The sequence below is a fragment of the Sturnira hondurensis genome, unplaced genomic scaffold, assembly GCF_014824575.4.
Source record: "Sturnira hondurensis isolate 20B ecotype Veracruz unplaced genomic scaffold, ASM1482457v3 Scaffold0016284, whole genome shotgun sequence".
NCBI lineage: Eukaryota > Metazoa > Chordata > Mammalia > Chiroptera > Phyllostomidae > Sturnira > Sturnira hondurensis.
The window spans coordinates 7,391,312-7,406,191 of NW_028088915.1; the positions used below are offsets into that span (position 1 = coordinate 7,391,312).

General features: G+C 40.6%; 1 protein-coding gene across 1 annotated transcript in view; it reads right to left on the reverse strand.

The window, feature by feature from the left end:
* Window positions 1-9,288, reverse strand: part of PROSER2 (proline and serine rich 2) — a 39,783-nt gene extending 30,495 nt beyond the window's left edge. The window contains exon 1 of the mRNA XM_037066014.1: window positions 9,135-9,288. The gene's annotated coding sequence lies outside the window, so the exon portion shown is untranslated. The remainder of the gene's footprint in view (window positions 1-9,134) is intronic.
* Window positions 9,289-14,880: the final 5,592 nt, after the last annotated feature.

A 14,880-nucleotide genomic window follows, 5' to 3' on the forward strand; every position in this document is an offset into this window, starting at 1 on the left:
ATAGTTTCACCTATTAATAGGAGGCAGTATTTTCCTCAGGGCCATAAGCCACATGAAAGTAATTGATTTGTCTCCACTAAGCAACAAGGTCCACACAGAGGCCTCACCTCGGTCGGCTGGCTCACAGGCCCTGAGGGAAGGAGTCTCCTACTACCAGTTTGCAATCTATCATTGAACAGAAGATGTGGAAATTAGATTTTCCTAAAGTGAAACTTCACCTGCAAACAACCCGGTTAGATTTCAGATTAGGTGACAGCAACAAAACATTATGACCCAGGAGGAGCAAACAAATACCGCCAAGGGGAAAACCTACTTTCATTGCAAAGACAGATCCTTCAAAGTTTTATTTTTAGCTGATTTTTAAAAATTGATATTCTATATGCCAACTGAATTTCTGGATTCCTTAGCAATTAAAAAAAGAAGAAAATCCCAGTTTCCACTGTTCTTTTTAAACAAGTTTATGTGCTTTCTCTTTATCTATTCAGTAAATACTACAAGAGCACCCACTAAATGCTACTCTGGTGAGACAACGAGTAATAGTTCTTACTTGGAAGTAATAACTACAGCTTTTTGTTTTATCATTTTTTTCTGAGTAGGTCCAAATTCTTAGCTAAATTTTTCACTCATCTTCATAACAAAAACAAAGCTGACTAAGAGCATGTTCATTTAGCATTGAAATTTATAACCCTGGGTTAGACTAGAAGCAGACATCTGGCTTACATATCTTATCTCAAATTGAACAGATTTAAATCCAAGCTGGGGGAATGCACAGTTTACACAAAACCACTGCTCAAACTTGAACCCTATCTTCCAGAATCTCTTGGTTAGCCCTGTTTGGGGAAATGGAATACATTTTAACCTGTGGGTGTGTATACAGACGCTCCCTTTTCCTCAGACTCTTCTTAAATACTTCCTGGAAACTTAGAAAGAAATTGCTCAAATCACTCAATTAAATCCAGGCTTTGGGGCACAAACTCATACCCCAGTTTTATTTTATTTTATTTAAAGATTTTATTTATTTATTTTCAGAGAAAGGGAGGGAGAAGGAGAGGGAGCAGTTCATCAATGTGTAGTTGCCTTTCATGCAACCCCAACTGAGGCCCAGGCCTGCTGCAACCCAGGCATGTGCCCTGGCTGGGAATCGAACTGGCGACCTTTTGGTTTCACAGGCCAGTGCTACCACTGAGCCACACCAGCCAGGGCTCATATCCTAGTTTTAACAGAGAAGAGGAGACAAAAGAGGTTTTCAGCACTTCTTCAAGAGATGGGAACAACAAAATGTTTGTTGAAAAGACTGGATGACTTCAACTAACGTTTAAAATGACACTAATATCAGAAGTCCAAGGACTGTAGAGTAACTTCTCTGGGAGAAAACAAAGCATGCAAATTTAAGTAACTCAGCTGGAGTCTGATAATTGCTTAAGTGATAACAACCGTCTCTTGGTAAACCTCACCACCTTGGGAAACCAAGACAAAAGTAACACCCTGGTGAAGTGAGAATGCCCTAAGAAGTACTACATTTTAGAATGCTGCATTTTTATGTGAATTTTCAAGTTCACTGACTACTCTTTTAAAAATTATTTTAAAATTATAATTGGCATACCATATTATATTAGTTTCGGATGCACAACACAGTGATTAGACATTTATGTGTCTTACAAAAGTGATCACCACAGTAAGTCCAGGACCCAGCGGACACCATCCACAAGGCCAACACTATTGACTACGTTCCCTATGTTATTCTTTACACCCCTGTGACTGACTTCATAACTGGCTTTTTATCCTCAATTCCCTTCACATTATTTGACCATTCTACCTGCACCCCTAGACCAAATCTGGCAATCATAAATTTGGTGTCTGTATCTAGGAGTTTCTTCCTGTTTTATTTTGTTTGTTCATTTTGGGGGGTTTCCACATAAAAATGAACTCATATGGTATTTGTCTTTGTAAGTCTGACCTTTTCCACCTTAGCATGATGCCCTTTAGATCCATTCATGTTGTTCCAAATCACAAGATTTCATTCTATTTTATGGCTAAGTAATATTCTCTTGTACATAGGTGCCACATCTTCTTTATTCATTAATCTACAGATGAACATTTAGGCTGCATCCACATCTTGGTGATTGTACATAATGCTGCAATGAATGGGGGTGCCGATATCTTTTCAAATTACTGTTTTGGATTTCTTCAGATAAATACCCAGAAATGGGATTGCTGGGTCATAAGGTAGTTCCATTATTAATATTCTGAGGAACTGCCACTGCTTTCCACAGTGGCTACACCAGCCTGCAGTCCCACCAACAGTGCATGAGAGTCCCTTTCCTCCTCATCCCCACCAACACTTGTTCTTTGTTGACTTTTTGACAATAGCCATTCTAACAGGTGTGAGGCGATATTTCATCGTGGTTCTAATTTGCATTTCCCTGATCATTAGTGACACTTAGCATCTTGAAGAAGCGTCTATTCACGCCCTGTGCCCATTTTTAATCAGATTTTTATTATGTTGAGTTGTAGGAGTTCTTTATATATTTTGGATATTAACCTATTATCAGATATATCACTTGCCAATATCTTCTCTCATTCAGTAAGTTATCTTTGCATTTTGCTGGTGGTCTCCTTCACAGTACAAAAGCCTAAGAGCCTACACTTACTAGACTGAATCATATGAAGATGTCATTTATGAAGATCAAAAATAACTGAATATCAGTAATTTTATATGGATAACCTAATGTTTTTGGAATTGAACTGATAATTAACATTGTAAAAAAGTGAAGTGTTCTTGAAATAAAATTTTTGTTTAAGCCCTGGCTCTGTGACTCAGTGGATTAAGTGCTGGCCTGTGAACCAAAGGGTCGCCAGTTCGATTCCCAGTCAGGGCACATGCTTGGGTTGTGCCCCTTCCTTGTCTGTGCCATCTTTCCTCTATTTGTCTTTCTATCCTCCTTTCCTCAACCCTGAACATCCCACCCAACGTCAAGTTATTCCTTCAGCAGACAAATGTTTACTGCACAGTAAAGCCAGAATACAGATCTGCTATCACAACCCTGCTCACCCTCCTTCAGGAGTTAATGCCCCAAAGTCAAGGCTAAATTCTTCATTATGCTAATCGAAGCCACAATTTTGCCATTCTAATTTTCCAGTACACTCCCCCTGTGGCCCAGCTCCAATCATACATTCTCCAACAGACTGTGTGACAACCATGAAAAAAGGATCCCTGTCCTTTGCTCCCAAAAGACTTGTGGGCCTCTGCTATGGACTCACACTTGACATTAAGTTTCTCCGCTCTAGTGAATCATAGTTTCTCAAGTACAGGGAACACACCTTATTCATTTCTATACTCCCTGTTGTGCTATGCATAGTAGGATCCTAAATGTTCACAAAAGCTCTTCAAACCCTCTGAATCTGTACAGAAAATACCATATGCACCATTAAAATTTTTTTATTCATTGATTTTTTTATAGAGTCAGAGGAAGGGATAGAGAGAGAACCATTGATTAGTTGTTCCACCTATTTATGCATTTGTTGGTTGAGTGTTATATGTGCCTAGACCAGGAATCGAATCCACAACCTTGGCATGTGGGGACAACACTGTAACCAACTGAGCTACCTGGCCAGGGCTCCCATATGCACCATTTTGCAAGGCAGAAATCAACCAAACTTACCAGTTTAGTCTAGTACAATATAAAAGAATATCAGCATTTTTTCACATAAGAAAATTCCTTTAAGTAGGTTGAACAAAATAAATTATTGTAAATACACTCACAAAATTATAGATTTATAAAGGAAAGCTGTGGTGATCATTAACTCATAATCTCCAGTTTCAGAGTCTGGGAGGTGCTGAGATATCACTTAGTCCTGCCCCAAATTTTACCAACCAGGGAACCACGTTCCAGAAAGTTCCTAGGATCACACAGCTATTTGGGGATGATCCCCTCGCGTCCAGTTTACTACTGCTCTTTTTCCCTTTGCTAGTCTCTTACTGACCTGTTAATTGAAAAAGATAAATTGTAAACTGCAAACAGGGGAAACAGAAGCATTGGAGGACTGATTCTGTTTGCATGCCCAATGACTAGCTCAGTGCTCAGCACACCGTAGGTGCCCTGACAGTCTACAAATATCACTGAATGGATAGATGAACACCTCAGGCCTTTGGATCAATGACTAAAGTTTGCAGAATATTAAATATTTCAAAGTGCCAGTCAGACAACTAGTCTCCTAGAAGGAGCAACAGAAACCTGAAAGAGAAAACGGGAAAAAAAAGCCAAAAGAACAGAGTGAAGATCTGACAAGGGAAAAAACATACAAACTGAGCCCTATAAAAATAACTAAAGCTTAATATAAAATACAATCAAGTTGCTGAACAGATATTTCTCCAAAGAAGATCTGTAAGTGGCCAACAAGCACATGAAAAGATGCTAAATGTTATTAGCCATTAGGGAAATATGCAAATCAAAACCGCAGTGAGATGCTATTGGGTTGGCCAAAAGGCCTGTTTAGTTTTTCCCATAAAATAAAAGACACACTTTTCACTTTCATCAATAACTTTATTGATTGGGATATTTTGAGCATGTCAGCTCTCTCCCGTGTGGTTTAATGTTGACTGTTCTCAATTAATGTCTCAATTTGATTGCTATCAATTTCAACTGTTCTACCCAACCATGGAGCATCGTCCAGTGAGAAATCTCCAGCACAAAACTTCACAAACCACTTTTGACATGTTCGATCATCAGTCACAACACCTTCTCCATACACAGCACAAATCTTTTTTGTGTGTTTCAGTTGGGTGTTTACCTTTCTTGAAATAATAAACAATAATATGCCAAAAATGTTGCTCATTTTCTTCCATCTTCAATATTAAAATGGCTACACTAAAATGTACCAATTTTGATAAGTTTTTTAATGCACACTAATATGACAGCTGTCACAATACAATAAAAACCATTTCACATAAAGTTAAAGGCAACTAAGCCATTTATGGAAAAAAACAAATGAACTTTTTGTCCAGCCCAATACTTAATGTCCACGAGGGTGGCAATTAGTTAAAACATCAAAAATCACAATTGTTGGTGAGGCTGTGGAGAAGCTTAACCCCTCCTACATCACTGGTGGGAGTGAAAAGGGTGCAGCCACCATGGAAAATGTTGATTCATTAATAGGTTAAACACTGAATTATTATATTATTCAGGAATTCTACTCTTAGGTAAAGACCCAAAAGAACTGGAAACAACTGTTTAAACAAATGGTCATAGCAGAATTATTCACAATAGCTGAAAGGGGAAAGAATCCAAATGTCCATGAACTGATGAGTGGAAAACAAATTGTGGTATATCCATATAATAGAATATTATTCAGTCATAAAAATGAATGAGGTACTGATACATGCTACATAGTATCTTGCAAGTATTGTTAGTGCAACAAATCAGACACAAAAGGTGACATACTATATGATTCCATTCATATGGAATATGCAGAACAGACAAATCCACAGGGATAGAAAACAGATTAGTGGTTGCCAGGGGCTGGAGTGGTGTGGAAATGAGGGAGCAACTGCTTAATGGGTATGGGTTTTCCTTTTGGGCTGATAAAAAAGTTCTGGAACTAGACAGCAGTGACGGTTGCACAACATTGTGAATATGTTTTTATACTTTAGATATGTGCAGTTTACTGAATTTCAGTTATGCCTCAGTAAAGATATATAATTTTTAAAATACTTTATTTATTTATTGCTAGAGAGAGGGGAAGGGAGGAAGAAAGAGAGGGAGAGAAATATCAATGCAAGAGAGAAATATCTACTGGTTGACGTGAAAGAGAAACACCTATTGGTTGGTTGTCTTTCATAGGCACCTGACTGGGGACCAAACCTGCAACCAAGACGTGTGCCCTGACCCAGAATCGAACCAGTAACCTTTAGCTTTGGGGGACTATGCCCAACCAACTGAACCACATCAGTTGGAGCCCTGGTGAAGATACTTAAAAGAAAATAAAAAGGATGGGAAAAGATACATCAAGCAAATATTAACAACAGCAACAATGAAAATATCACTCTTGGCTACATTACATGAAGCAAACAGACTTTAAGGCAAAAACCTCAGTTGTCACAAAAGTAACTGTAATTATAAAAGTTTAATTCCTTTTAGACTTTGTATATCTAACAATATAAACTTATAGAAGCATATTGTTAGAAATTAAAATATTAAGTTGTATACACAGGTGATTTCAGAATACCAGAGATGCCAAATCCCTCTTTATAGTGGGATCTTTCAATGTATCTCAGTTATTGATATGTTAAGACACAAAGTTAGTGAGGAATAATGCAATTAATAATGAATATCTGTAGACCTCTACAGAAAAAAATAAGCACATATGATGTGAGTATACTTAATGCTACTAATTTATATACTTTAAAATGATAACTTTAATATTATACAATGAGAGAGAAAGAGCATGAATATGAATGACTTCTTCATGGTGCTAGGGTCTTTGGAAATATCCGGTCTGAAGATATGCATTCATAAGGAGTTATCACATCCTGTTCCAATAAGGCTAGGTGGAGTGTTCTGCCCTACAAGTTCCTTTACCTGACTTCATGGATTATAAACCCAGTACCTACTTTGTTAAAATTGGTTTCAAGATTAATACTGTGAGTTCCAAAGAAGGAGATGGGCATTACTGACAGGTGCAATGTCACGGTAGTTCTCTATAGACTGTTGCCAATGACTCCACTGTATTGACCCCACTGTGTCAATGTGAACAGAGGCGTTTGCACAAGGGCCCCTGGACTCCCTCAAAGATCCGAGAGGGGAATGCTGTAAGAGAGCAGAGGGAGAGGTGCCTGGCCCATCCTCCTTAGAGCACAGCTAGGAAGCCACCACCACTGCCACCAGAAAAAGCATGGAAACGAAAACGAAATGCTGCCCTTCAGCAGCCAAGGGAAGAGCTCAAGTTCTGGGATGCTCCTGGGATTCCCTGGCACCTACCCCCAATGGCCTCTGTGCCACTGGCAGCTGTCCCACAGCCATGTAGATAAGATGCACTTGAAGTTTGTGTTCCAGAGAATCTACTGTTCTCTGCTCCACCCAAGCCTTTCACCTCTCTCCCTCCGGGCTTCAAGGCTCCACTCCACCTCTTGTCGTTATTTGAGATGATCTTTAGAATCAACACAGGGTGACAACTATAGGCTTCTAAGGTGTCTGAGAACTTTGGAACCAGGACCAGGTGTATCTTCAGCTCCTGAGGAAGGCTTACTTGATCTGGTTTTAATCAGTTTGAGCCATATGGTCATTATCTAGATATGTTTATATGCTCAGTGACTAGCTCAGTGCTCAGGCACAGCATAGGCGCTTAGTCTACAAATATGGCTGAGTGAATTAATGAACAGCAGGGCTGCTACCAAAACAGGCAAATCCCCCCGGCCCCCCACCCCTGCCAAAAGAGGCCATTATGGAGTCAAACACACTCAATCTTTCTTAAAAGCATCTCTCTCTCCTCTTCCCAGCCTTCTCTAAATTAGCAATTTCATTTTGGCTTTCTGGTCTCTAGTAATGGAGAAAATGTGTTACTTGTAAATGATCAGCATCCAGAGTTTTCAAAGGAAAGCTCATTTGAAGTGCTGTTACCAATATCTATAACCAGTCACTTAAAAATGGCTATTACTGGTCTGGGCAAGAAAATACACAAGATTCCATACATACGTTGTCAAGTTTGGCAAGAGAGATTTTAGACAACTTCCACCCTTCCCACCCAATCCCAAATAAATAGGGCATTTGTTTGTATTTCCACATTGACCTCATGAAGGAAAATACCTCCTCCACCTAGAAAAACAATCTGTAACATTCAGACATGGAACTTGGAGGGCAAACTTCGCAGTGCATGCTAGAGCACTACGCGTGTAGTGCTTAAAAAAAAAAAGGTAAAGTGTCTTTAATAAAGGTTTCTCCTGCAAGCACTTTCCCCAAGTTCACACTTACACCTGGTTTAGTATTTCTATACCTTTCAGATATACACGTTTTAAAAAATGTATTCTTCATTGAAATTGAAGCTAGAAGGATCCTTCTTTCTACAGTCTCCAGCAACAGACCTGACCGTTTTACTCTGTTTGAAGGGAAAAACACAAAAAATCATTTTCTTCCTTAATTCACTTTTAAGTTTTCTGCTCTATACCAACTCTTTGGCAAAGAGTTAAAAGTTTTCTGAGGTTAGTGCCTGCGGTTAAAAAAAAAGAAGAAGAAACTAGATGCTTAAATTTAGACTCCATAAAACAATACTGGGAAAGTTTCAAAGCCTTGAGAAATTCTGGAGTTTATTGCCTTTTGTTAAATTGCATCACATCGACCACATTTTCTCTTTTTAATCCCTCCTGCCCAGGCTCACTGGCAGATCCTACACCTGCCTGCGTGATTCAGTTACCTGGTGGGGGTCCGGGGCTGGGAAACCGGGGTGGGGACAAAAATCTACTGGTCATTTTGAACAGGACCTAAGTTTAACAGGTGGCTTTAGCCACCTCCTGTCAAGATCAGGCCCCCACCCTCCTCTCCGCCTCTTAAGGGGCAGAGTCTCCCGAGGACGTTGAGGGCCACGGCGGCAAGTGGGGCGAAGACTCCCTCGCACGGGTCCGGGAAGAGCGGTGGGGACAGGGGGTTGTTAGGAGCATCCAGACCGCTCTGCGCCCAAAGCCAAACACGTACCGCGGACCCCCAACAGGACAACCTCGGAGCGGGACAACGCCGCTCCCTCCCCGAAGCCCGCGACCGAGGGTGCACGCTAACCCCTGAAACCCCAAAAGAGGGGTCGAGTTTCCCGTGAGTGAGGCCACCAGGTTGACTACGGCGGCCTCACTCGCGGTGGCCTCGCATTGCGCCAGTCTTTCCTCACTTCCAGGAGACCGGACAAACGATGTGGAGGAGAGGGGGAGCGCGCAAGAAGAGATCCGAGGAAGGACTGCACTGCAGGGGACCGTGGGAAACGCAGGCAGCGGGTCGCGAGACCAGGGGGTCACCTCTCTCCACCGGACCTCAGCTTCCCTCGCCAGACTCCAAGTACCGCCCGGCTCTCCGACGTGCCAGGCGAGGGGACCGGCCGGCAGGACGTAACCCCGCCGCTGCAACCCCTTCGGCAATAGACAAGTTCTCACTCACCTGGCAGGAGCCCCCTCGCTGGGGACCGCAGGTGTCCTCCGGGACCGCCACCCGAAGCCCTCGCGCCGCTGGGTAGCCGGTCAGCTCGCGCACTTCTCGCCAACAGTCCCCCGCCGCCCCGCGGAGCGTTGGCAGTCCCACCGCGCACTCTCCTGCTGTGCGCGCACTCACGCGCGCTTCCCCGCCTGCCGCGCGCTCTCCGACGCGCGCGCGCCCACGCGCGCGGTGCACCGCCCGGCCGCGCGCTCGCTACTCCTGCCCCGGCGCGCGCTCGCTCACCAGCCGGGCTCGGCCCCTTCAAACGCACGCAGCGCACGCTCGGAGCTTTAGAGAGGCAGGTCCCCGCGCCGGTGCAGCCTGGAGCCGCCTCTCGCGAGCAGCCTAGGTCCCGGAGTGAGGTTTGAAGCGGAGACCTCGGGAGTGAAACTCCACCCGCCATCTCCGAGTGAAGCACACGGGGAAAAGCAATAGGAGTTAGCGTTTGGAGCTTTGAAGAAGCAGGCCATTCCCCTGGCTGCCCGCCTCCAGCCCCATCAGCTGCGAGAGATTATATTTAATGACAATAATAACCTCTATGTATCGAATACTTATGACCTTCGGACAAGGCATTTAACGTGCACACGTTATTTCGTTTAGTCCTCAGAACAGCCCTCTGATTTCTTGCCCCCGTTTTACAGAGGAGGGATCGGAGGAAAACAGGCTCAGAGAGGTGAAGAAACTCGCCCAAGCGTATTTTGACCCCATTGCTCGGTGCTATGTTCTTCGCGACTCTATCACTGGAAATACCGACCGAGGTAATAGCTGGTGTGGAAAGCTTATAAGGTGATGGAAATTAATGTTACCAGTGTTTCCATGGGGTTGGAACAACCCACTAGGGAGGGATTACGGGTTTTTATTAATTGCAGGGTTTGTTACGTACTCAAATGGCGGACATTATAATCGTCTGTATTCCAAAATGCTTTTGTGTTTATCCCCATTTTACAGAAAACTCAGGAAGGAAGTGCTTGGTGGCACAGAAGGGCTGAGTCACTGGCAGCCCTCAGGGCTGAGCCCCAATTCCTTCGTCCTTAGATCATCCCTTCGCCCTCCCCAGGAGGAGATACCTGATTAAAGGGAAGAAAACTTTTTCTCTAATAACACAGTGGCCTCGTCTAACTCCCAGCATCTCTAATTAATGTTGGCAAAGCACTCTAATCTACCCAACGTGCTAGTTAATTAGGCAAGTAGTATTATCCCCCTCTTTCTGAACCAAATCCAGGAGAGAATCAATTCCATCAGTCCTTAATCCTTGATGAATAGTGGACCTAAGCTTTCTGTTTACGTTCCTTTTTTTCCTTTACAATAATGTTCTCTATTGTGTTAAATACTATGTATTTACCATGCATTGGCTAAGTAAAGGTTAAATAATAGCAAACACCCCTAGGTGAGAGGTAATAAAGGCAATCTCTGATAAGTGCTTCTCTGATTTTTTTTCTTTTTATTAGTGTACTTTTTGCTTGGTTAAGCTTTTAACGTATAAACATATTTCAGCTCAGTTTAGATTTAAAATTTTAGGTTTAATGTATTCATCTTTTGTGTAAAAAATTACTTTTACACTATACCTTTTCTTACAGGAGGAGAGGAAATAAGGGAGAAATAAGATGATGAGGTTAAGAAGGAAGAAGGTCAAAAGAAAACGGCAAGAGGAGGGCAGGAAATGAACAGGGAAGAAAATGAGCCTGGGGCCTCAACCAAGACACGGCAGGGGAGATGAAGCCAGCCTGTGCTAGTATGGCACATCCCAGATCTTCGTGGGAATGACAAACAGGTGGCCCTTTTTCTGGGCTGCTGCAGGGGTAGTAGCCAGGGCCCAGCGTGACTGCCTGAGCTCAGGCTGGCTCCCAGTCCCATCTGCACCCCTGTCTAGACACCTTTGTGCCAACTGAGCATGTACAAAAGGACTAAGAGAAAGGACATAAAGTGAGATTTAAAAAAAAATTTAATCAGTAGATTGAACATGGGCTGTGAACCAAAGGATCACCAGTTCAATTCCCAGTCAGAGCACATGCCTGGGTTGCAAGCCAGGTCCCCAGGGGGGCCACACAAGAGGCAACCTCACATTAATGATTCTCTCCCTTTCTTTCTCCCTCCCATCCACTTTGTATAAAAATAAATAAAATCTAAAAAAAAAAGAAAAGGAAAAAAACTCCTGCAGAGGTATACATAACAAACCTGATAGTTAATTTTATCCTCAATACGAGAGTACATACAAGTTGACAGGAAGACTCTAATAACTCAATGAAAAAATTTACTCAAAAAGAAAATAAAAATGGTTAGTAGTTAGCTGTGTGTGTGTTGTGTGTAGGTATATTTTTAGTGTTTGGACTACCTAGTAATTTAAAAATATAAAAATTTAAAATAATATATAATATTTGCACCTATTAACTTAGACAATATTTTCTTAAATTCTAATATTTATTACTGGCAGAAGTGCAGTTAAATAGGTGATTTTATACATTACTAGTGGGAGTATAAGTTGATATAACTTTATTAGAAAGCAATTTTGTGAACTGTTTCAAGAGCCTTAAAATATTTATACTTTGACCCTATAATTCCATAGCTAGGGATTCTGTAGAAATAATCAGAAATAAGCACAAAAATTTGGCATAAAGTATACACTGTCTATTTTTATAATGTCAGAAAATTTAAAACAACCAAAACATCTGAAATTAGGTGATGTTCAAATAAAACTATTATGCAGCTATTAAAATGAGGAATTTCTCATGAATACAACAAAATATCAATTGTTGTTAAGGGTGGGGGAAGGACATTACAAAATTGTACATAAAATTTTTATTTCAGCTATGGAAAATGCATTTATATATAGACAAATTAGAAGTAAATATATCAAAAAGATAGATGCTGTTTCTGGCTCTGATTATGTGATTTTTTAATTATTACTTTTTAAATTTTTTAATTGACATTGGGGTGACATTGGTTAATACAGCCATATAGGTTCTAAGTGTACAACTCTATAACACATGGTTATGTGGTGCTTATTTATAGCATTGTATATGTTCCAGTTTTTTTGTGACTCTTCTTTTATAAGTCAGTACAGACAAATACATATATTTTTTGTTTATTTATGTTTTAAATTTTGGTTATTTTTTAAATTTTTTTCTAAAAATTTTATTTATTTATTTTTAGAGAGGGGAAGGGGGGAGAAAGAGAGGGAGAGAAACATCAATGTGTGGTTGCCTCTCGTGTGCTCCACATTAGAGAACCACAGCCCAGGCATGTGCTCTGACTGGGAATCAAACCCATGACCCTTTGGTCTGCAGGGCAGCACTCAATCCATTGAGCCACGCCACCCAGGGCCATATTACTTTTTATATGAGACCATAAGTGCCAATGTGCATAGAACAGAATTTGGTTTATATCAAACATACAATAGATATTGGATAGATAATGGATAGAAGGAAGAGGAGATTGATGTACTTCAGGGATAATTTGCTAGTGAAATTTCTTGATTTAAAAAAATAAATAATTATTCAACTTCCATAGATGAGAAAATTACAACAAGGACTCTTGGTGATGAGTTTAGAAGAAAACTTTTAAAAAATAATAGAGAAATATTCCATATTTCCTGAAAGCAAGTAGATGATGTGCTACCTTGTCTGTGTTCCAAGTCAGTATTTGAAGGAGAAACATAAATGGAAGAAACAAATATGGATGAAAATGGTAAATTATCCCTAAAATTTAATGATAAAAGTTCTGAAAAAGAAGCCAAACTCTAAAAGGTTCCTGGTGAACAAGTTCTGTTCATGCAAGCTCTAGGACCTGCCCAGTGACTGAAGTCCAAACAGGAAAAGGGTATATGGTACCCATTCAATCTTCTTCCAAAAATTATCTGCAGTCTTTTAGGTGCCAGGTGTTACTGTGGGTAAGATCTAGGAGACACAACTGTGAATGGCATACATAAGCTCCCTGTCTACATGGAATTTATATTCTGGGATGGGTTGGGGCAATACACTCAAGAATCAGATGTTATACTGGCTATTCACCAACAATCTGTTAATCCCTAGGTAGAATATGAGTGATTCTATAAATAAAAATAGTAAAATGGAATACATTCCACCAGAGATAAACCTGAGGAGTAATTGGTGGTTGAAATTTGGTTGAGGACAACTTGTTTTGCTTCCGTTCACCTCTGGCCTAGTTTTTGGTTTACAGATAAAGTATGTAAAACTGACTATTCTGGAAATGGCTTAGGACGCCTGCAATGTCTAGGGTAATGTGATAAAGCTGCTAGCTGCTGAGGGAGAGTGAGACTTTTAAAGAACAGCCTTAGGAAATTTCCTGTGTAATTATCTTAACACACCATCTTTCCGCCAGCCTTTTACTAACACCTGCATTCCTCCTGAGTGCTTTTGGAGTGAACTTTGTTTTCAGGATATTTGATTATGGGCTGAAATTGGCCTGATATGAATGTCAGGTAAGAGCAGGAGCCAGTGAGACCCAGTCCCATTTTGTTCCAGACATAGAATGTAGCACATTCGGAAGGAAAGGTGAACTTGCTCCCTCTGTCAAATAGTAATTGACTATAAAGGTGTGGGTTTATTTCTGAGTTCTCTGTTCTGTTCCATTGATCTATGCATCACTTTTTATGCCAGTACCATGCTGTTTTATTACCATGGCCTTATGGTATAGTTTGATATTAGGTAGAGTGATTTTTCTACCTTTTTGGCCCCCCAAAAGCATAATTGCTGTTATTATGCAGGGCCTTCTGTGGTTCCATATAAATTTTTAAAAATACTTTTTCTAGGTCTGTGAAACATGACATTGAAATCTTGATATGTAGTTTTTTTCAGTAAATGGTGTGTTGGGAAAATTGGACAGATACATGGAGAAAAATGAGACTAGAGCACCTTCTTACACAACACACAAAAATAAATTCAAAATGGATCAAAGACTTAAATGTCAGACTGAAACCATAAAGATCCCAGAAGAAAACATAGGTAGTAAAATCTTGGACATTGCTCATAGCAATATTTTATTGGACATATCTCCCCAGGCGGGGGAAACAAAAGAAAAAATAAACACATGGAAATACATCAAATTCAAAAGTCTTTGCACAGCATAGGAGATCGTCAACAAAATAAAAAGACAACCCACAGAATGGGAGAACATATTTGCCAATACATCTGACAAGGGGCTTTTATCCAAATTTTATAAAGAATTTATAAAACTCAACACCAAAAGAACAAACAATCCAGTTAAAAAATGGGCAAAGGACCTGATAGACAGTTCTCTGAAGAGGACATATGCATGCCCAATAAGCATAAGGAAAGATGCTCAATGTCAGTAATTACCTGAGAAATGCAAATTAAAACCACAATGAGATACAATCTCACACCTGTCAGAATGGCTATCATCAGTAAATCAACACACAACAAGTGCTAGAGAGGATGTGGAGAAAAGAGAACGCTTTGCACTGTTGGTGGGAATACAGACTAGTGTAGCACTGTGGAAAGCAGTACGGAATTCACTCAAAAAATTAAAAATGGATTTGCCTTTTGACCCAGTGATCCTACTTCTGAGAATATGTCTGAAGAAATACAAAACACTGATTCGAAAGAATATAAGCACTATGCATTGCAGCATTATTTACAATCACCAAGATATGGAAGCAGCCCAAATGTCCATCAGTAGATGAGTGGATAAAACAACTATGGGACATTTACACAATGGAATATTACTTGGCCAT